Below are 22,419 nucleotides of genomic sequence, written 5' to 3' on the forward strand. Positions count from 1 at the left end.
AAGAGAATGACAATTTGTGTGAATATGATAACGCTTAATGACCAATGCTTGCTCAGAATCTATTTTGCAATCGCATTTAATGTAATTGTGTAAATTAGTTTGGAAAAGTGCATGCGTATTTCAATTTGCAAGGCTCCAAAGCTCATCTCTGAGGCCCTGAGGCTCTAAAAGACCCCTAACACAACCCATTAACCATGTTTAATAGCAGAATATACCATCATAGAATTGCAGAATGCTATTATGGTGATGTGCTTCTCATAAACACTCACAAATACCGCAGCAGCCATAATCACCGCTGTCCTCCTACACACCGCATGAGGGTTAACGAATTTACAGGGGTGGTCATGGTTAAGATTTAACTCATAAATCTCTGAGTGGAAACACTATAGGTATGTTTGGAATGGCATAGTATGATATTACTCATATGATTTTTTACAGTACGCAAACTGTGCACAATATGCACATTTTCTATATGCATGCAATTCCTGGGTGACATTTGAAAAGGTATATAGTTTACAATCAGAGCACACTGTGAAATACTATATCCCACAATGCAATGCACTCAGTTTGACAATCAGTTTGATTTTTTTTACATTCTTGTCTATTATTTGATCTGTTTGCTAACACAAAATTGGATTAAAATCCACTAGCTCATTTATAACTACCAACTAACATATTTATACTATTATTAATATGCCATATAAGGAGAATACAAGTAAATGTACTTAAATAATTTATAAAGTTATATTTGTCAATGACAAATAGAAAATTTAATGAATATTTAATAATAATAATTCATTAGAACATTACTGGTGTACAAAGATTATTTTTTGTTTATAAATACACGCATATAAGTAATATACAATAATATTTTAGTAAATATTATTTACTTAAATTATTTACTAAAATATTACAAATTATAGTTTTTAATGGGAAAATTTTATTATGAAACAAATACATGAAATTATTTTATCTAAATATGCTTATTAAATGCTTAAATGCTAAAAATGCTTATTATTTACCAAATAAATTTGAACCAAGCCTTTCACTTAATGGCTTAAAATTAATAACTAGACTAAATTCTCTCTTAGACATACATACATAAATAACAAAGTGTCTCATTTTCAGGATGAGCTACATAAAATTAAAAAACCTAACCTTAAAAATAAATAAATCCTACTGCTTCACACACTATTCAAATTTTTTTTGCAAATAAATTGTCTTAATGGTTTATTTTTACTTAGTCATGTATGACTTATAAGTAAACCACCAAATTTTTCTTTGACAAAAAAAAATGGTGTCTCATTTTTAGCAATATGGTAAAGATTTAACAAGTTAAAATCAAATCAAGTCATTCAATAAATACTCATTCTGGACTAAGTAAGTTCTGAAAGCTACTCTATTTTTCATAGCAGGTGCATCAATCTTTTTTTATAACTCAAATGAGCAAAAAAAATTTAAATGCAAAAAATGCAGCCCACTATGACATCCATAGCTGCATATAGTTTTTGGATGGTGAGGCATGAAACAGCCAAAGCACAATTATTCACAGCTTTATACGCAGACTTTTACGCAGCAACACTTTTGAAATGTCATTTTCTGATGTTTCTGAACGGTTCCTGGTGCGATAAACATTTCTCTGAGGTGCACTCTGCATTTTAGATCAGTCACTGACAACACAACAAAAGAAAAAGAGAGAGAGAGAACGCAATCATCATACAGCACATTCATATTCACATCATGTCCCATCCCTTCACAGGAGACTGATCTGCAGGAGCCGTAAATTAAACCAATATTTGTTTTTACAGCGGTGTTGATGTTCTGCACTTATATCCTGTCTACAGCATCACCAGACCGAAACTGTCTGAACACTTTCCTTCAATAATACGGATAGTACACTCACCTAAAGGATTATTAGGAACACCATACTAATACTGTGTTTGACCCCCTTTCGCCTTCAGAACTGCCTTAATTCTACGTGGCATTGATTCAACAAGGTGCTGAAAGCATTCTTTAGAAATGTTGGCCCATATTGATAGGATAGCATCTTGCAGTTGATGGAGATTTGTGGGATGCACATCCAGGGCACGAAGCTCCCGTTCCACCACATCCCAAAGATGCTCTATTGGGTTGAGATCTGGTGACTGTGGGGGCCATTTTAGTACAGTGAACTCATTGTCATGTTCAATAAACCAATTTGAAATGATTCGAGCTTTGTGACATGGTGCATTATCCTGCTGGAAGTAGCCATCGGAGGATGGGTACATGGTGGTCATAAAGGGATGGACATGGTCAGAAACAATGCTCAGGTAGGCCGTGGCATTTAAACGATGCCCAATTGGCACTAAGGGGCCTAAAGTGTGCCAAGAAAACATCCCCCACACCATTACACCACCACCACCAGCCTGCACAGTGGTAACAAGGCATGATGGATCCATGTTCTCATTCTGTTTACGCCAAATTCTGACTCTACCATCTGAATGTCTCAACAGAAATCGAGACTCATCAGACCAGGCAACATTTTTCCAGTCTTCAACCGTCCAATTTTGGTGAGCTCGTGCAAATTGTAGCCTCTTTTTCCTATTTGTAGTGGAGATGAGTGGTACCCGGTGGGGTCTTCTGCTGTTGTAGCCCATCCGCCTCAAGGTTGTGCGTGTTGTGGCTTCACAAATGCTTTGCTGCATACCTCGGTTGTAACGAGTGGTTATTTCAGTCAAAGTTGCTCTTCTATCAACTTGAATCAGTCGGCCCATTCTCCTCTGACCTCTAGCATCAACAAGGCATTTTCGCCCACAGGACTGCCGCATACTGGATGCTTTTCCCTTTTCACACCATTCTTTGTAAACCCTAGAAGTGGTTGTGCGTGAAAATCCCAGTAACTGAGCAGATTGTGAAATACTCAGACTGGCCCGTCTGGCACCAACAACCATGCCACGCTCAGAATTGCTTAAATCACCTTTCTTTCCCATTCTGACATTCAGTTTGGAGTTCAGGAGATTGTCTTGACCAGGACCACACCCCTAAATGCATTGAAGCAACTGCCATGTGATTGGTTGATTAGATAATTGCATTAATGAGAAATTGAACAGGTGTTCCTAATAATCCTTTAGGTGAGTGTATATGCAAATCAAAACTTGTATACATTTTTCTGGAGTAGTGACATAAATAAGACTTTTAGCCAAAGTGACTTGCACTGTATTGCATTTAAACTATACATTTTTATCAGTTAAAGCATTCCCTGGGAATCAAACCATGACCTTGATGTTGTTATAGCACCATGATCTACCGTTTGAGCAACAGAAATACTATAAGCCACTCAAGGCTTTTGACCACGGCTAAAATGTGCGGTCAGCAGAATCAGGTACAATTATGAATTTAAGAACTGATTCCCTTCCATTTAATGAGTGCGAATTTAAACTGGCCACACGCACTAGATTTGAATGACAGGGAAAAGAGTTTACTGAATTGCAATTCAAATTAAGTTCTATAACACAGGGTTGTCAGTAAAACAAATAATATACAGTATTATAAAAAATACAAAGCCACGAAAGGGACAAGGTGATGTGTAAGGAAAATGAGATGTAAGGAAAATAAATATTTTTATTTATTTTGCATTTCCCTGAGTTTCTTGGGGGAAATATCTGTGAGAGAACTTAAAGTTAAATATATTTTTTCCTCCCATCTTATATATTTTTTTATATCTTCATGTCTCTTTAAGGGCTCTGTATAAATATGCTAAATTATAAATTAATAATTAATAAATTTATATAAATTTAAAAATAAATAAATTTAAATTTGACTCTTTACTAAGTATGCTTATTTATTGCTTAAATACATTTTTCTCACTCATAAATCTCATTCATGCTTTTGTTGAATTAAAAAATTGCCAAATATGTCATTGTCACCAAAAATAATGCAACACATAATAAATTATCCACTTTTGTTGCATGACCCAAAACATTTCTGTTAGTATTTCACAGTAGTAGTAAAATAAAGATTTGTTTTGAGTGAATGCAGAATTACTCTGGGAACATTAGCAAAGGCACTAAAACATTTTCCTCTCTTTAATTCATTAATTTTTTTCCACCATGTCTCATTAGGCACTCAATTTAAATATAATAAAATAAAAAAATATATTTTTAATAAATATGAATTTAAAGGAATTTTTATTTAAAATAAATGTTTATTTATAGAAAACATTTTTCTCTCTCATAAATCCTTTTGCTGCACAAACAAAGCATCTCCAAGACCCAAAATGCCCTTTAGTGCTTTACAGAAGAAGGATAGTAAAGGTTTCTTAAAGTTTCCTGCAGGAATGCAAAAACAATGAAATATGTTTTCCCATCCATGTATTATATTTTTTTTCCATCACCATGTCTTGTTAGGCGCTGCATTGAGATATACTAAATAATACATTAATTATTCATTTTTAAAAATAATAATAATAAAACTTTATTTAATTACTAAAAAATGAATAATTAAAATGTGAAATTCAATTTACTAATCATGTTTAATTATTACGTAGAGAAATATAAAAATTTATCTCACACTTAAAAAATCCAAAAATATCCCAAAGACATCTCATGCGTCTTTTGTTGCATAAACTACGAAATTCCAAGACCAAAACATTTCCTTCACAGAAGAACGACAATCCTGGAGTCAAATGACATGGCAGAATTGTAATTTTTTAATCCTTTAAGTGCTATTACAGACAAAAAAATCATATGCCATATCCATGTGAACATGTTCGTTACTGTCTTTTCAGAGATCAAGAACAAGAAATCATCTCCTCAGAAAGCCTCCAGTAAAAGCCGTCACATCCAGGCCTGTCACATAAATCAGACCACGGCTCTCTGTTGTGTTTTACTGACACATCAGACTGATATGAGATTTCTCATAAGAGCTTGATCAGGTGAGAGACTCAAACACACACTCTCTACCAACAAACCCTTTCCAGCATCCCTCGTTTGTCAGGTCCTCAGGACACACTGTGCTCCCAGGACTAATCCACATCGGTCCGGCCCCCTAATCTTGTTTCCAACTGGTAAACGTCCAAATTTTGGCATCGGCAGATGGCCCCGGGTGCACAAGGAGGGCAAGAAGCAGATATAGATTTGTACGATGACAATGCCTATTATCTCTCCAATGGTTCTTCATTTTCTTGATATCTGAACATTCATTCTGTTTTTTACTAATGTTACTCAGTTATAAAGCAGAGATCAGCAGTTGGTGAGGAGGAAGAAAAAAATTAGCAAGAGCAAAAGCCTCATTACCTACATGAGGCGGATAATGATAACTTTGAAACATGAAACCGCAAAACTGCTACATAAACAGTAAAAGTTGCTCCAAAAAGAACAGGTAATGTAACAGGGCAGCGTCGTATTATTATTATTTTTACTACGCAGCATAAATTTGTGCATATCATTCAGGCATTATCCAGGAGAACTCAATTTCCCTTTAATTTTCCCATAATAGAAAGTCTTAGACAGACGTCCCCTGGGCAAGAACGAGGCTGCCTGGCCTAGATGCCGGTCTGGAAAGGGGTCAAGGAGGTTTGCCAGAAGTTCACGGAGAACATTGAGCAGAAACGGGACGGAAGATTAAATGGCGACAGCATGGAAAAGATCAGAGTGAAAACAGCAAACAGTTGTTTTCACTACTGCTGATGCTGAGTTTTTTTCTCCCCTCCTGAGGCGCCAGCGCTGGGACGTCACTGCTTACACACACTCTCTCTCTCGCGGAAATCTTGCTGGAGATAAAAAGGACGATTAGGTACAGAAGGACAGAATTTAGAGAGCCCAAAATACAGCTTCCTCAAACATGTCTATTTTTGCCCTGAATCTGATACAATCCTGTTTCCCTGGCCTTGAAACATGGCATCACTTTAAACTCAGCAAAACTCAGCTCTGAATAACAACGGTGGTGCGATCGCAATTAGGAGCACGTCATCCTAAAGTCCTTCACAGCATGACGAGTACACCATCACTTAACACACAAGGGCATCGCACAGAAATGACAGCTGATGTACTGCTTACTGCATACTTCATGCATGCCATTTAAAAAAACAGCACTCTTAAAAAGAGTAAATCAGCATCGAAAGTTCCATAAAGAACCTTTAACATCCATGGAACCTTTCCATTGGACAATAGGTTCATAGAGTGTAAAAAACAAAAAAAAAACTAAATGGTCCTTCAGTGGTACAGCTGCGAAAACCCCCTTTTGGATGCTTTATTTTTAAGAGCTTATGTCACCATGCTGAAGGTGTGCTTAATAATTCAATCTGATTAAAAAGGTTAAAAATAAAAAATAGTACCTATATACAGTTGAAGTTAAAACTTTACATACACCTTTCAGAATCTGCAAAATGTTAATTATTTTACCAAAATAAGAGGGATCATACTAAATGCTTGTTATTTTTTATTTAGTACTGACCTGAATAAGATATTTCACATAAGTTGTTTACATATAGTCCACAAGAGAAAATATTTATAAAAATGACCCCGTGCAAAATTTACATACACTCACTTGATTCTTAAAACTGTGTTGCTACCTGAACAATCCAAAGCTATGTTTTTTTTGTTTGTTTTTTTAGTAATAGTTGTTCATGAGTCCCTTGTTTGTCCTGAATAGTTAAACTGCCTGCTGTTCTTCAGAAAAATCCTTCAGGTCCCACAAATTCTTTGGTGTTCCAGCATTTTTGTGTATTTGAACCCTTTCCAACAATGACTGTATGATTTTGAGATCCATCTTTTCACACTGAGGACAACTGAGGGACTCATTTGCAACTATTACAGAAGGTTCAAACGCTCCCTGATGCTCCAGAAGGAAAAGCCATGCATTAAGAGCCTAACATTTGAACAGAATGAAGATGTGTAGAGATTCTTCTTGTTTTGCCTAAATATCATATTTTTTCATTTAATACTGGTTTTTCCTTCTGGAGCATCAGTGAGCGTTTGAACTATCTGTAATAGTTGCATATATATAAATTATATTTAAATTATATTAAATTTAAATTATAATTGAATTTATAATAGTTAAATTATATTTACATTGCATTTACATTTAGTCATTTAGCAGAAGGTTTTATCAATGAAATAATGGACAATGGAAGCAATCAAAATCAACAAAAGAGCAATGATATACAAGTGCTATAACAAGTCTCAGTTAGCTTAACGCAGTACACGTAGCAAGGCAGCAACTAATTAAGTTAATTGACATCAGGTCTGTAACATGATTAGCTATAAAAGGGAAGTGAAAAATGAAATGAACACACACAGCAGTGAACACACACACACTGTGAACACACACCCAGAGCAGTGAGCAGCCAATGCTGTGGCGCCCGGGGAGCAGTTGGGGGTTCGGTGCCTTGCTCAAGGGTCTCTCCTCAGTCGTGGTATTGCAGGTGGAGAAGGTGCTGGTTATTTACTCCCCCCACCAACAATTCCTGCCAGACCATTAGGCCATGACTGCCCCTAAAAAAGGGATGGCTTACAGAGTCTCTCAGAAGTAAAGATGGGCAGAGGCTCTCCAATCTGTGAAAGAGTACGTAAAAAGATTGTGGAATACTTTAAAAACAACATTCCTCAACGTTAAATTGCAAATGCTTTGCAAATCTCATCATTAACAGTGCATAACATCATCAAAAGATTCAGAGAAACTATAGAAATCTCTGTGCATAAGGGACAAGGCCGAAGACCTTTGTTGGATACCTGTGGTCTTCGGGCCCTCAGACGACACTGCATCACTCATCGGCATGATTCTGTCATTGACATTACTAAATGGGCCCAGGAATACTTCCAGAAACCACTGTTGGTAAACAAAATCTGCCTTACCATCTGCAGATGCCAACTAAAGCTCTATCATGCAAAAATGAAGCCATATGTGAACATGGTCCAGAAGCTCCGTCGTGTCCCGTGGGCCAAGGCTCATTTAAAATGGACTGTTTCAAAGTGGAAAAGTGTTCTATGGTCAGACGCGTCCAAATTTTACATTCTTGTTAGAAATCATGTCCTTCGGGCTAAAGAGGAGGGAGACCTTCCAGCGTGTTATCAGCATTCAGTTCAAAAGCCAGCATCTCTGATGGTATGGGGGTGCATAAGTGCATACGGTGTGGGCAGCTTGCATGTTTTGGAAGACATTATGAATGCTGAAAGGTATATAAATGTTTTAGAGCAACATATGTTCCAGTCCAGATGACGTCTATTTCAGGGAAGGCCTTGTGTATTTCAGCAGGACAATGCAAAACCACATACTGCAGCTATTACAACAGCATAGCTTCGTAATAGAAGAGTCCGGGTGCTGAATTGGCCTGTCTGCAGTCCAGATCTTTCACCTATAGAGAACATTTGGTGCATCATTAAACAAAAAATACGTCAAAGACGACCATGAACTCTTCAGCAGCTGAAAACCTGTATCAGGCAAAAATGGGACCACATTCCAACACCAAAACTCCAGAAACTCATAACCTTGATGCCCAGATGTCTTCAAACTGTTTTGAAAAGAAGAGGAGATGCTACACTACGGTAAGCATGCCCCCATCCCAACTATTTTGAGACCTGTAGCAGGCATCAAATTTGAAATGAGCTCATTTTGTGCATAAAATTGTAAATTTTCTCAGTTTAATTTTTTTTTACGTTATCTATGTTCTATTGTGAATAAAATATTGGCTCATGTGATTTGAAATTATTTTAGTTTCATTTTATTCAAATTTAAAAAACGTCCCAACATTTTTGGAATTCGGGTTGTATGATTATGTTAAATATGCAGTATGTAAAAGCTGCTATATTCTACAGGGAGCAGTTAATTTTATGTTATTGGACATTGGACAATTAATCATGATTGCAAATAGCAAATCGTGCATTTCTACAATGGCATCTCTATTATCTCTATATATTTGCATCGTGATCGTTCTCTGTACATCGCACCTTCTCACCTGCCACAATTGGTCGATTATATACAATACCTGCATATTATTGGTCAAACTACTTTGGATGTTTTAGGCAATATAAAAATCCTGGCCAGGACGTGTCCCGTATAAATGGCACATATGGCCACCTTAAATATAAAGCAAGCAAAAAATGAAGTGAAGTGAAGTGACATACACCATATTTTTTTTTTTTTTTACATTTCACTAGCCACCAATCTACGTCTTTTTAAAAAACTCTCATCAAGCCCTGTCTTCACATTCCTTCCGTAGCTAGTGTGTGTCCACACACAAGTCTCAGTACAAATACACACCTCTGATTGCATTTACAGCTGTGCTACTGATGGAATCTACGTTCTGACAGTATGCAAATTCTCTGACAGCAGACATCTAAAGCTTCAAACTCAAGCAAGGCTAACAGTGGACATGTCAATATTGTGTTTTCTACTTAATACTTAATTGAAGTGTCAGCTATTAATAAGTACATAGCAAAAGGTATGACTTTGAATAGATTAAAAATAGAGGGGGGGGGGGGGGGGGGTCAGAGCTCATCATACAACACCAACCAAGAGGGTCTATAATAAATGGAGAGAGTTTTCCATTCATCTCAATGGCTTGCACATGCAGTCCTGGAAGTATCTTATTTGAATTTAGCTGTCATTACACAAGAGTTTTTCTACATACAGGTAACAGGGAAAAGGGAAAAATATAAAGTACAAGTTAAGATTTTAAGACTCTCCAAATCACTATATATATATAAAATTATATATATATATAGTGATTTGGAGAGTCTTAAAATCTTAACTTGTACTTATATATATATATATATATATATATATATATATATATATATATATATATATATATATATACCTGCATCCTGATTTGAAGTAAAAAATATATATATAGTAATAATAAAAATAGGAATGCATAGCTATATTTTGAATGTCAATAAATAAACATCTTTGTTCCGCACTGTATTTATTTTAAAGTATTTTTTCCAAAGAATACACTAAATAATATTCTAAATTCTACTTTACAGCTAAACATACCAAAAAAAAATAGCATTCACAAGTTTGGGGTTGGTAAGACTGATGCTCAACAAAGGCTGGATTTATTTGAAAAATGCAGATATATTTTAATGATATTTTTTTTCTGTGATGCCAAATCTGAATTTTCAGCATCATTACTTCAGTTTTCAGAGTCACATGATCCTTCAGCAATCATTCTAATATGCTGATTTGGTGCTCAAGAAACATTTTTTTATCATTATCAGGGTTGAAAACAGTTATGCAGCTTTATATTTTTGTGAAAACCATTGTGAAAAAAAATACTGAAAACAATTTTGCAAAAACCAGGATTCTTTAACAGAAAGTTTAAAAGAACGACATTTACTTGAAATATAAATATTTTGTAAGAGTTTAAATGTCTTTATAAATGCTTCTTAGTGCACTCTTGATGAACAAAAGGATTAATTTCTTTAAAAAAAACAACTACGTATTTTTAAACCATGTTGTGTATTTGCTATAAAAATGTTACTTAGAAAAAAAATTACTTCTACCCTGAAATTTTCCAGGTTTTTCTTAACCACTGGAACACAGTCTTAAAGATTTCAGTTAAGTCTTACAAGCACAACAAGTCAACTTTCCACAACGCATTTTTACAAGCACAACACATCTTTGATGTTTTGATTCCCCAGGCAATATATAAATATCAAGTAATGAATATGAGGGCAACCGCACAACAAGTTTTGCTCAGCAAGATAACGCCTGTATTGACAAAGCACAGACCATGTTAGCCTGACACAGACATTTTAAATGTACATAAAATATTCATGAGGAGTCCACCTACAATTATAAACTCAGCGCTAGCAGGATGCGCATGTACCGTAAACTCTGAAACACTCTCTGATTAAACATAACACTTCATTTAGTTCACTTCACGACTGAATACATCAGCTGTCGGGCCTGACAGCTAAACCGAGCAAAACAGAAATGAATGTGTTTTGACTCAGCCAACGATTACGTCTGACAGTCCCGATTATCGAGCACAAGTCTTCTGCAGCTGACACGCTCTTGCTAAGTGACTGACGTGTCCAAAATTGCCACTTGACATGCCAAATATTCCCCGTTCAAAAGCCGATCTCTCAAATCCTTCCCGCTCAGATTTAATCACATTTAAGTAATTACTGATTCAATTATGAATGGGCAACTGTCAGCGCGCGCTGAAAATTAAATGAGGTGTTGAAGTTTCCACACAGTGTGCTAATATCATTAATCATCTCTGCTTAGCAACACCTGGTCACCGTGAGCATGCTAAACGCTCATAGAGCCCGTGTATCATTCACCGCTGGGACAGATCGCTATTACCTTTGGATAAACCTGAGATGATCAAGTGTTCTGTGCTAGATCATGTAGCTATTGTCTGTATGATTATTTAAGCTGTGTAACCGCATCGGTACATAAATTTCGGAGAAAATAAATTATATTTTGGGAACCCAGTCTAGCGTTAGAACCTGTGGATGATATTGACTGTATTATTGCATCATGAATAATGAATATTATGTAAACGCATACACTGCCATTCAAAAAAGTGGACTACCTTAATTAGAATGCTTTTTAAACGGTAATTTAAACAGCCCAATCCCAACGCAGAGAAAATAAAAATGTTTTATTTCTCATCTCTCAGTTAGGTCTCTAAATTTAGGCTTATCTTATTTATAACAATTGCAACTTTATTTCTCATAATTGGGACTTTACATATCACAATTGTGATTTAAATCTCACACAACGTGACTTCATATTTCACAATCCCAAAATTAATTTCATTACTCTTGGAACTTTATATCTCATAATCACAATTTTCTCATAATGTGACTTATCAGCTCGCAATATGTCATTATATCTCAAAATTGCAAATTTCTCATTATGACTTAATATCTTGCAATTGCACTATTATCTCACATAATATTACTTTATAATTCAATGTGACATTTAATCTCACAATTTTAACTTAAGTTCTCATAACGGTCACTTTTTATGTCATGATTTTGCCATTATATGTCAATAACAATTTAATCTCACACAGTGTGACTTTATAATTTACGTCAATTTAAAACTTAATAAACTTTATTGCACTTAACTGGGACTCACATTTCATAAAGATTGAAAAATTGTGACTTTATAGCTCACTAATCACAACTTTATCTCATGTAATGTGACTTTATAAAGGACAATGAGTTTACATCTAATTAATATCTGGTTTCATTATTTTCTTGGAACTAGGAACTTCATATCTTAAATTTGAGAAGTATATCTAAATAGTATTTCTCTTAATTGTAGCATTGTATCTCTCAATAACGATTTTATCTCATAATTGTGACGTTAAATCCGAAAGCTTTTCCTTCATATCTCACAGTAGTGATTTGAATCTCACACAATGTGACTTTATAACTCACAATACGACTTCATCTTTTACAAACATAACTATTTCATATTGTAAAACTCACAAAAAACAAATCTTGCAACAAAGATGTATATAAATCTTAACTCACAATATGTCTTTAAATCTCATAAATATAAATCCCTTTCTCTTTTTCTTTTTTACTCCGAGGTGGAAACAGCTTCCATACTGGTATGCCGGCCACTTGTTGGCTGTTTTTACTTACTTATCCAGTCCAACTTATACATTTCACAAACGCTTATGAAACATAAGGAGTTGCTATGATCATGGGGCCATTTTCCTTTCCGAAACAAATTGCAACTTTTTTCTTAAGACAACAAGCATTTCTTAAGACCACAAGAAAACTCAATTTAGTCAAGCATGTCCCAAATTTTGTCAGGTAGTACAAGCTAAGAAGTACAATACAGCTGGTCTATGTGGGTTAACCTCACAATTGTAATGTCCTTAAGCGCACTGACACCAACACTGTAATTCTTTGTGGTAATGATGGGGTGGGTGTTCTGGGTCTCTGATAGTTGCTTGATGATCATTCTGGAACTGTTTCTGGCTGAGTGCGTTCGGCTGTGCCAAGCGTGATTTATTTCTTCCCACAGAATACAGAGAAATCCAAACGATTACATCCACGTAGCTCACATTCGGCTTCAGATTTACGAGTTTGTGCCCGGCGTCATGCTGATGCAGGCTGAATGAGAACATTAAACCAGAATAATGGCAAACATCCACTTGCTTCAATGTTCACATGTGTATACGCTGTTACTCTTGTTTCCGAAAGTGGACTTAAACAGATCAAAATAGAGCACGGGCTGAAAATCAGGAGTTTGTTGGATCAATTGCCTGGATGGATTGGTTGTGTAAAAATCTATCTATCTATCTATCTATCTATCTATCTATCTATCTATCTATCTATCTATCTATCTATCTATCTATCTATCTATCTATCTATCTATCTATCTATCTATCTATCTATCTATCTATCCATCCATCCATCCTTCTATCGTTCTGTCTATCCTTCTATCTATCATTCTATAATTCTATTGTTCTAAGTCTATAAACCATCTATCTATCTATCTATCTATCTATCTATCTATCTATCTATCTATCTATCTATCTATCTATCTATCTATCTATCTATCTATCTATCTATCTATCCTTCTATCGTTCTGTCTATCGTTCTATAATTCTATTGTTCTAAGTCTATAAACAATCTATCTATCTATCTATCTATCTATCTATCTATCTATCTATCTATCTATCTATCTATCTATCTATCTATCTATCCTTCTATCTATCGTTCTATAATTCTATTGTTCTAAGTCTATAAACCATCTATCTATCTATCTATCTATCTATCTATCTATCTATCTATCTATCTATCTATCTATCTATCCTTCTATCGTTCTGTCTATCGTTCTATAATTCTATTGTTCTAAGTCTATAAACCATCTATCTATCTATCTATCTATCTATCTATCTATCTATCTATCTATCTATCTATCTATCTATCTATCTATCTATCTATCTATCTATAGTTCTGTCTATCCATCCATCCATCCATCCATCCATCCATAAAAAATAAAAATTATAAATGATGAATAAAAGTTCAAAAGTACTGAATTTATTAAAAATAGAAAACATTTTTAACAATATACTCCACTGTTCAAAAGTTTGGGGTCAAAATGTTTTTTTCCTGAAAGAAATGTTAACTTTTATTCAGCAATGATATGTTAAATTGATAAAAATCGATAGTAAAGACTTGTATTCTATTTTGAAAAATGCTGTTTTTTTATTCATCAAAGAATCCAGAAAAACACAACATGTTCAAATAAATAATAAGCAGCAAAACTGTTTTTTACATTAATATTTTAACTGTTCCAACATTAATGATAAATCAGAATATTAGAATGATTTCTGAAGGAGACTGGAGTATTGACTGATGAAAATCATCTTTGCCTCCACAGGAATAAATTATATTTTAAAGTATATTAAAATAGAAAACCATTATTGTAATATGTCATGATATTTCACAATATTACTGTTTTTACCGTACAGTATTTTGATCAAATAAATGTAGCCTTGATGAGCAAGAGACACGTCTATAGAAAACATAAAAAAATCTTACTGATCGCAAACTTTTGAACAGTAGTTAATATGTATATATGTGTGTGTGTGTGTGTGTGTGTGTGTGTGTGTGTGTGTGTGTGTGTGTGTGTGTGTGTGTGTGTGTGTGTGTGTGTGTGTGTGTGTGTATGTATGTATGTATGTATGTATGTATATATATATATATATATATATATATATATATATATATATATATATATATATATATATATATATATAGGGTAAACGTACCTATTAAGCACACTTCCATTTTTGAGATCAGATTATGAAAATAAAAAATTATTTATTATCCTACTTCTCTTAACAAATTGATGTGTTTGTTACTATATACCTCCTGCAATTTCATTGCACACTGAGATATAACTCCATGTGTTCACACTGTCTGGTGGCCATTTTGAAAGCTGTCTAAAAACTTTCACCAAAAGAGTAGCTCTTTAAATGTGCATTTTTTTATGTTTAAGCCTTTATTTTGTGTAAGTTTCACTACTTGTTGTAAAATTAAGAGATTAATGTTCAGACCTTTGCATATTATAACCTGGAACTTGGATGTGGGAAATAATTACATTAGATCGAAAAGATAGTTTTATCAACACAGCGCAGATGCTACAGAACACAGTTAGCTGACTAGCTGTAGAAGATTGTGTGCTATGCTAACATATTACTTCACAGGCTTTACTGGCTTGTACTTTTACATCCATAATATTATAAATTGACAGTTTATTGCTGGTCTGTCGTTTTACAGTGCTGTAATTTTTAAAGATTTCATTTTATTTTAAGGTGAGCTTAAAGGATACACTACTGTGAAAATCACACAGCTTCAGTGTGACATCAATAAGAAAAAGTATAATTTTATAGATATTATTAATAATAGTTGTTCATATTAAAATATGTATGAACTTAATACATGACATAGACTATTTCGCAAAATCCTGTAATTTTAATAAATATTACATGAAATGCATTAAAAATTGTTGCTCAGTGTGCTCTCTTTAAGCTCTTCCACATTGAACGTCTATGTAAATACTTCATAAACAGACTTTAAATATTAACTGATGGTTGTCACTAAGTTAATTTTAAGTTAATTGATTTTCTGTTTATTCTGTCGACTCAAATCTGCAGACTGGCTCTGATCTTTGGTAACTAGCATCACCTTCAACAGACTGTAAAGCTGTAGAAAATCGGGGGAAAATCATGTAGTGTATTCCAGTCTTAAGAGACTATAGATCAGTTGAAATCAATTTAAAAAGAGGTTTCATAATGAGGCTAGTTTCTGTGTTCATCCCCATGTTTTATTGGTTTGTTTTATTTGATTTTTGAATGTGTTACTTAGCTGAAAGTGGAAAGTAAAAATGTCTAGATGTCTAGTCTAGATGTTGCAATGTGCTTTAATGACACTTCATTATGAATATATAATTGATCGACTTGAATGCCTTGATGCTTGATTTTAGTGTTCTGTGTTTTTTTTGGGGGGGGGGGGGTTGTGATTGACTTTGTTCCTTCAAAAAATATATATTTTTACAATTATTCTTTAAAAATTTAACTTAAAATAAACAAGATTTTTTAATGTTGTGAGCTTAATGGGAACAGGGGTCTGCTTAAATGGTACAAAAATGTACCCATTAAGCACAGCCACACTTTTTGAATTTAATGATGTATATCTTAGTTTAAATGCTTTTGTCATTTAAAATAAAATTGAATATTTTTGTGTGAGAGATTAATATTTTATTTTAACATTATTTTTTAAAAAATGTATTTTAAATTTTTGTACTGAAACCAATATCTTGTGCACTAAAAATGTCTCAGTGTAGATTTTGGTGAGCTTAATAGGCACGTTTACTCTCTCTATCTCTCTCTCTCTCTCTATATATATATACAGTCAGGTCCATAAATATTGGGACATCGACACAATTCTAACATTTTTGGCTCTATACACCACCACAATGGATTTCAAATGAAACAATCAAGATGTGCTTTAACTGCAGACTGTCAGCTTGAACAGGTGAACGGTGTAGGAACAGTTTGCATATGTGCCTCCCACTTGTTAAGGGACCAAAAGCAATGGGACAATTGGCGTCTCAGCTGTTCCATGGCCAGGTTTGTGTTATTCCCTCATTATCCCAATTACAATGAGCAGATAAAAGGTCCAGAGTTCATTTCAAGTGTGCTATTTGCATTTGGAATCTGTTGCTGTCAACTGTCAAGATGAGATCCAAAGAGTTGTCACTATCAGTGAAGCAAGCCATCATTAGGCTGAAAAAACAAAACAAACCCATCAGAGAGATAGCTAAAACATTAGGCGTGGCCAAAACAACTGTTTGGAACATTCTTAAAAAAAAGGAACGCATCGGTGAGCTCAGCAACACCAAAAGACCTGGAAGACCACGGAAAACAACTGTGGTGGATGACCAAAGAATTCTTTCCCTGGTGAAGAAAACACCCTTCACAACAGTTGGCCAGATCAAGAACACTCTCCAGGAGGTAGGTGTATGTGTGTCAAAGTCAACAATCAAGAGAAGACTTCACCAGAGTGAATACAGAGGGTTCACCACAAGATGTAAACCATTGGTGAGCCTCAAAAACAGGAAGGCCAGATTAGAGTTTGCCAAACGACATCTAAAAAAGCCTTCAGAGTTCTGGAACAACATCCTATGGACAGATGAGACCAAGATCAACTTGTACCAGAGTGATGGGAAGAGAAGGAAAGGAACTGCTCATGATCCTAAGCATACCACCTCATCAGTGAAGCATGGTGGTGGTAGTGTCATGGCGTGGGCATGTATGGCTGCCAGTGGAACTGGTTCTCTTGTATTTATTGATGATGTGACTGCTGACAAAAGCAGCAGGATGAATTCTGAAGTGTTTCGGGCAATATTATCTGCTCATATTGAGCCAAATGCTTCAGAACTCACTGGACGGCGCTTCACAGTGCAGATGGACAATGACCCAAAGCATACTGCAAAAGCAACCAAAGAGTTTTTGAAGGGAAAGAAGTGGACTGTTATGCAATGGCCAAGTCAATCACCTGACCTGAATCCGATTGAGCATGCATTTCACTTGCTGAAGACAAAACTGAAGGGAAAATGCCCCAAAAACAAGCAGGAACTGAAGACGGTTGCAGTAGAGGCCTGGCAGAGCATCACCAGGGATGAAACCCAGCGTCTGGTGATGTCTATGCGTTCCAGACTTCAGGCTGTAATTGACTGCAAAGGATTTGCAACCAAGTATTAAAAAGTGAAAGTTTGATTTATGATTATTATTCTGTCCCATTACTTTTGGTCCCTTAACAAGTGGGAGGCACATATGCAAACTGTTGTAATTCCTACACCGTTCACCTGATTTGGATGTAAATACCCTCAAATTAAAGCTGACAGTCTGCAGTTAAAGCACATCTTGTTCGTTTCATTTGAAATCCATTGTGGTGGTGTATAGAGCCAAAAATGTTAGAATTGTGTCGATGTCCCAATATTTATGGACCTGACTGTATCTGTATCTGTGTGTATATATATATATATATATATATATATATATATATATATATATATATATATACACACATATACATACACACTGTGTATTAAGATATATTTTATATATATCATGCATTTTTTTAAATCAGTTTTCCTGGAAGAGTAATGCACTCATCTGATAAAAGCTAAATTTGTCAGTGGTTAGAAGTACACTAGAATTAAGACAGCAAACGCTCAGTCTTATGGGGTCTTTAAGACTTTCAACTGCACATTTTTACTTTTTACAGTGTACATGGTGGACCAGAGCTGCAGCTATAGAGACAATAAAACCCTGACCCCAACAAAAAAGCACATCATTCTAATAAAGCTGTCATTCTACAGCTTTAAAAGCAACCATATCTCTTCTGAGAGATAACTAACCTTTCCAAATACACCAGCTCAACAGCAGCAACACCTGGACAGATATCACAGCTCATCTCTGCAGTAATAGATTGTGTTTTGCTCTGTGCAGGAGGAAGACCTTTGCATTTGTATCTGAAGAAAAAGTCAAGTAATTCTCGAAAGCGAGATCCCCAGATAATGACAAACAGGTACAAAAGCATTCAAAGGGAAACACTGTCTGTCATTTATTGACCGACTGGGGCATAACTTGACTATCTAAAACAAGCCAGCATCTGTCTCTCGTATTCATGAAAAAAAGAGTCCTAATCTCCAGAGTACAAAGACAGTCAATGGCAATTCATTAATGGGAGATCTAAATCGCTTCCATTTCTAAATTCAATTAAATTCAATTCAAGTTTATTTGTATAGCGCTTTTTACAATACAAATCGTTGCAAAGCAGCTCTACAGGAATTTAAGTTGCCACAATATATTTAATATATATATATATATATATATATATATACTAAAGTAATTGATTGAAAGGACCAGAAGAACCTCATGCGGATTCCAAAAAACAAAAAAAAAGTCAAGGGAGTCCAAAACTGGCCCAAGAGAAGTAAATAGAGCCAACCACAGACAATGAAATTCTGGATGCTAGATTTGGCTCAGGTGCATCAATTTAAGTCGATGGGAATTTTTTTTGCCCATTTTTTGGTCCACTAGACAGACATCATAAATTTGATCTCTTACAAAAAGGCTTGTTCACCATTCATAACTGAATTGGTAATGCCTTGATTCCATTTTGAGGCAGCAAACAGGAAGCAGAATTCTAAAACATTTAGCTAGATAAGAAAATTTTATCAAGGTAAACACTGATTGCTGGCTTGACAAAGTTTTTTTTTTTTTAAAGTGAAAACATTGAAGGTTTACTGACAGAACAATAGAATAATAAAACAATCGATACGGACGGATGGACGGTTTATAGACAGATGAAATGATAGAATGATAGAACAATAGATAGACTTATAGACATAGAACGATAAAGTATAAATTCATAAAGCATAGACTAATGAAGTATGATTTATGTCTGCAGCACAAACGGCGCAGGACAGAAGTAACACAGAAGTTAAATTCTCAGGTTCAGAGCTTTCTTCAGTATATGAGCAATAGTGATGCCTGCATTAGCATTTTCTGCATCCAACATTTGTTGATAGAACACCAAAGTACAATGTGCAGCACCAGATTAAATCCATCTGGTAAAAACACCCACGATTACTTTAACACCAAAAGTGTGAATGCGCAATATGTGCCGAATACAAGCACAAAATATGCTGATTATATAAATATGATATTTAGAGGCAGCATCGCTAGTAAAAGGACTCTCTTAAGCGCGTGATTATTTCACACTTTCATTTGCAATTTTGGCTCTGGAAGAAAGGAAACCAAACACTGGATTACACCAGCCAAGTGTGACGGGAAAAACACCCTCGAGGAGATTACATTAAACCAATCCGTTTTTCTCTGCATGCTTCAGGTTTAGTTCTCTTGCCTTGCTGGTGTGAAAAGTCACTGTTAACATTCAATTAGCCAGCTACGCAGCGCTGTTCGGCAAGGCTGAGAGCGATGAGCCAAGTGTTTGGGGTCAGATGTCATCCCTATTGGACTGAGAGCTATATTTATCATCCACCCTCCTAGATCACGCAGCCTTGGCAACTAAGCCTCATGTTTCTTGTCTACCGCACAAATCATGAATTAACCATTTCACAACATCTTCAATACAGTAAGATACCAAACATCAGAAGAGAAACGCACACAATATATCCAGCTTTGATCAGCAGGAATGTGTCAGTGGCATTTGCAAATCCATATTCGTTGAAATACTCACTCCGATATGTCAGACGATTAAACCCTAATAGACTAAACTATGAGTTGGTAACAGTTTAGAAGAGTGGTTTTGCTTCAGAACCAAGACTTTACATTTTATGCAATTCAAAGGTCAGTAACATTTTTCAGTTTTTTTTTTTTTTTTTTGAATAAATGTATATTTTCATTTAACAAGGATGCTGAATAATCCATCCATCCATGAATTAAACAGCTCAAATTGACTCAAATTATAAAAGGCATTTATGATGTAATAAAAGATTTATATTTGTAAATAATGCTGTTCTTTTGAACTTTCTATTCATCCAAAAATTCAGAAAAATTAATCACATAAATATTCAGCACTGTTTTCAACATAAATAATAATAATAAATATTATGATAACATTTGCTGCTAAAAATAAATAAAATAAATATATTATTAAAAATAATTACATAAACACTACCATTTAAAAGTTTAGGATCAGTAAGATTTTTAAAGTTTCTTATGCTAACGGCTGCATTTATTTGATAAAAAAACAGTAAAAACACTAATACTGTGAAATATTATTATTACAATTAAAAATATTAGGTTTCTATTTTAATATGCTTTGAACATGTTTTATGTTGGAATGTTGGAAACAGTTGTGCTGCTTATTTATTTTTTTATACTTTGATGACACAAAAATTTTAAAGATCAGCATTTATTCAAAATAGAAATCTTTTCTAACCACATAAGCCTTTACTATTACTTTTTATCAATTTAAAATATCCTTGCTAAATAAGAAGAAGAAAAAAAGAAAGGGGAAAAAAAAAAACATACAGCACTTTCCAATATTTCTAATTAATCAGTATATTAGAATGTGAAGGATCATGAGACACTGCTGACTGGAGTAACTTCTGACAAACGATCAGATTCATGATTCAGTAGGCGAATATAGTCTGATGACGTACTGTATCTTCTGAGAAGTGTGCAACCAGTGGAGATTTCTCTGTCTTATAAAGCCGCTAATGAATACTAATGGACACTATAGTAAAGTGTTATATTCCTATAGCTATAAAATTGCTTGCAATCCTAACCTCTGGTATCTTTACCAAGGAGAATAGATGAGTAAATACAGAGCTTTGCTAGTGTGAATGTTACCTGTAGGACTGCTGACATCTGGGAAGAACTCTTTCCGCTTAGAGATACTGGCAGGCGGAGGAATATGAAGCTCCCTTATCTAATAAGACGAAAGTGATATGCACTAGAGATACGTATTATTGCCGGAACTGTGTGAGGTGTAACAATCCGCCCATGAGCCAAATGATAAGCAGAAGGAGGAAGTTTTACATATTATGAGATTGAAGGGGATTGTTGAAATCCCACTTTAATAGAGCGTAAAAAGGCGAGGAAGAACTTTGACATATTACTGGTGAGATTTTGCATGAGCAGAGCTAAAGAAACTTACAATACGTGAACAAGTAACACTCCAAGATGATCATTGTGATTCATAGACATCTATTTAGAGCATATGTTGGGGGCTGGGCCTGCAAAACAGTCTATTGGAGGTCATAGAGAGACCATGAGTGCATGGAAAGAGCTCATTTGCATATAGTGACAGAGTTAAAGTATCTCTTAATAAATGGCAGCTTACTTTACATTATAGACAGTTTACAAAAAAATCTGTTACTATAGAATTTGTGGTGTGGAAACATATGTTGTCTTAACTATTAATTCTTTAGCTACCATTAAAGGTGCACTAAATATTTTTGTTCAGGTTTCCACTGATTCTTATTCATCTTCCTAAACAATTAATGCACGGCAATAAAGTTTTGATTAGCTTTATTCAACTTTTTTTGAAGGGCAAATGTACTTTGTCTCACGGCACTGGCAGATTTTTCACTTGTTTCACTTATAAACAAATTTAAAACAAGTGAAAAATCTGCCAGTGCAGTAAAACAAATATAGACACAATCTCTGAAAACTAAGTAAATCTTTAAAGTAAATATTGTTTTAAGGGTTTTTAGATATTCTTATGGTGTACAATGGTCTTAAAACTTGGGACTAAAACTTGGGTGCAGAATCACAGCAAAATAATAAAATTTAAAATGTAATTAAATTAAAAATAAAATAAAAAATGTCCAATGTGCCAAAGTCAAAAGAGCCTCTCTGTGATATCCTGGTCTGCAATAATAACGCTGTTTTAAACTACACACAACAATAAT

At 34.7% G+C, this 22,419-nt stretch overlaps 1 protein-coding gene across 1 annotated transcript in view; it reads right to left on the reverse strand.

Annotated features, from left to right (window-relative positions):
- The window catches only part of LOC306847792 (A-type voltage-gated potassium channel KCND1-like), a gene marked incomplete at both ends in the record, with an annotated part of 68,563 nt that overhangs the window by 16,372 nt on the left and 29,772 nt on the right, over positions 1 to 22,419 (reverse strand). The window lies entirely within an intron of this gene.

Source organism: Barbus barbus, assembly GCF_936440315.1.
Source record: "Barbus barbus genome assembly, chromosome: 28".
NCBI lineage: Eukaryota > Metazoa > Chordata > Actinopteri > Cypriniformes > Cyprinidae > Barbus > Barbus barbus.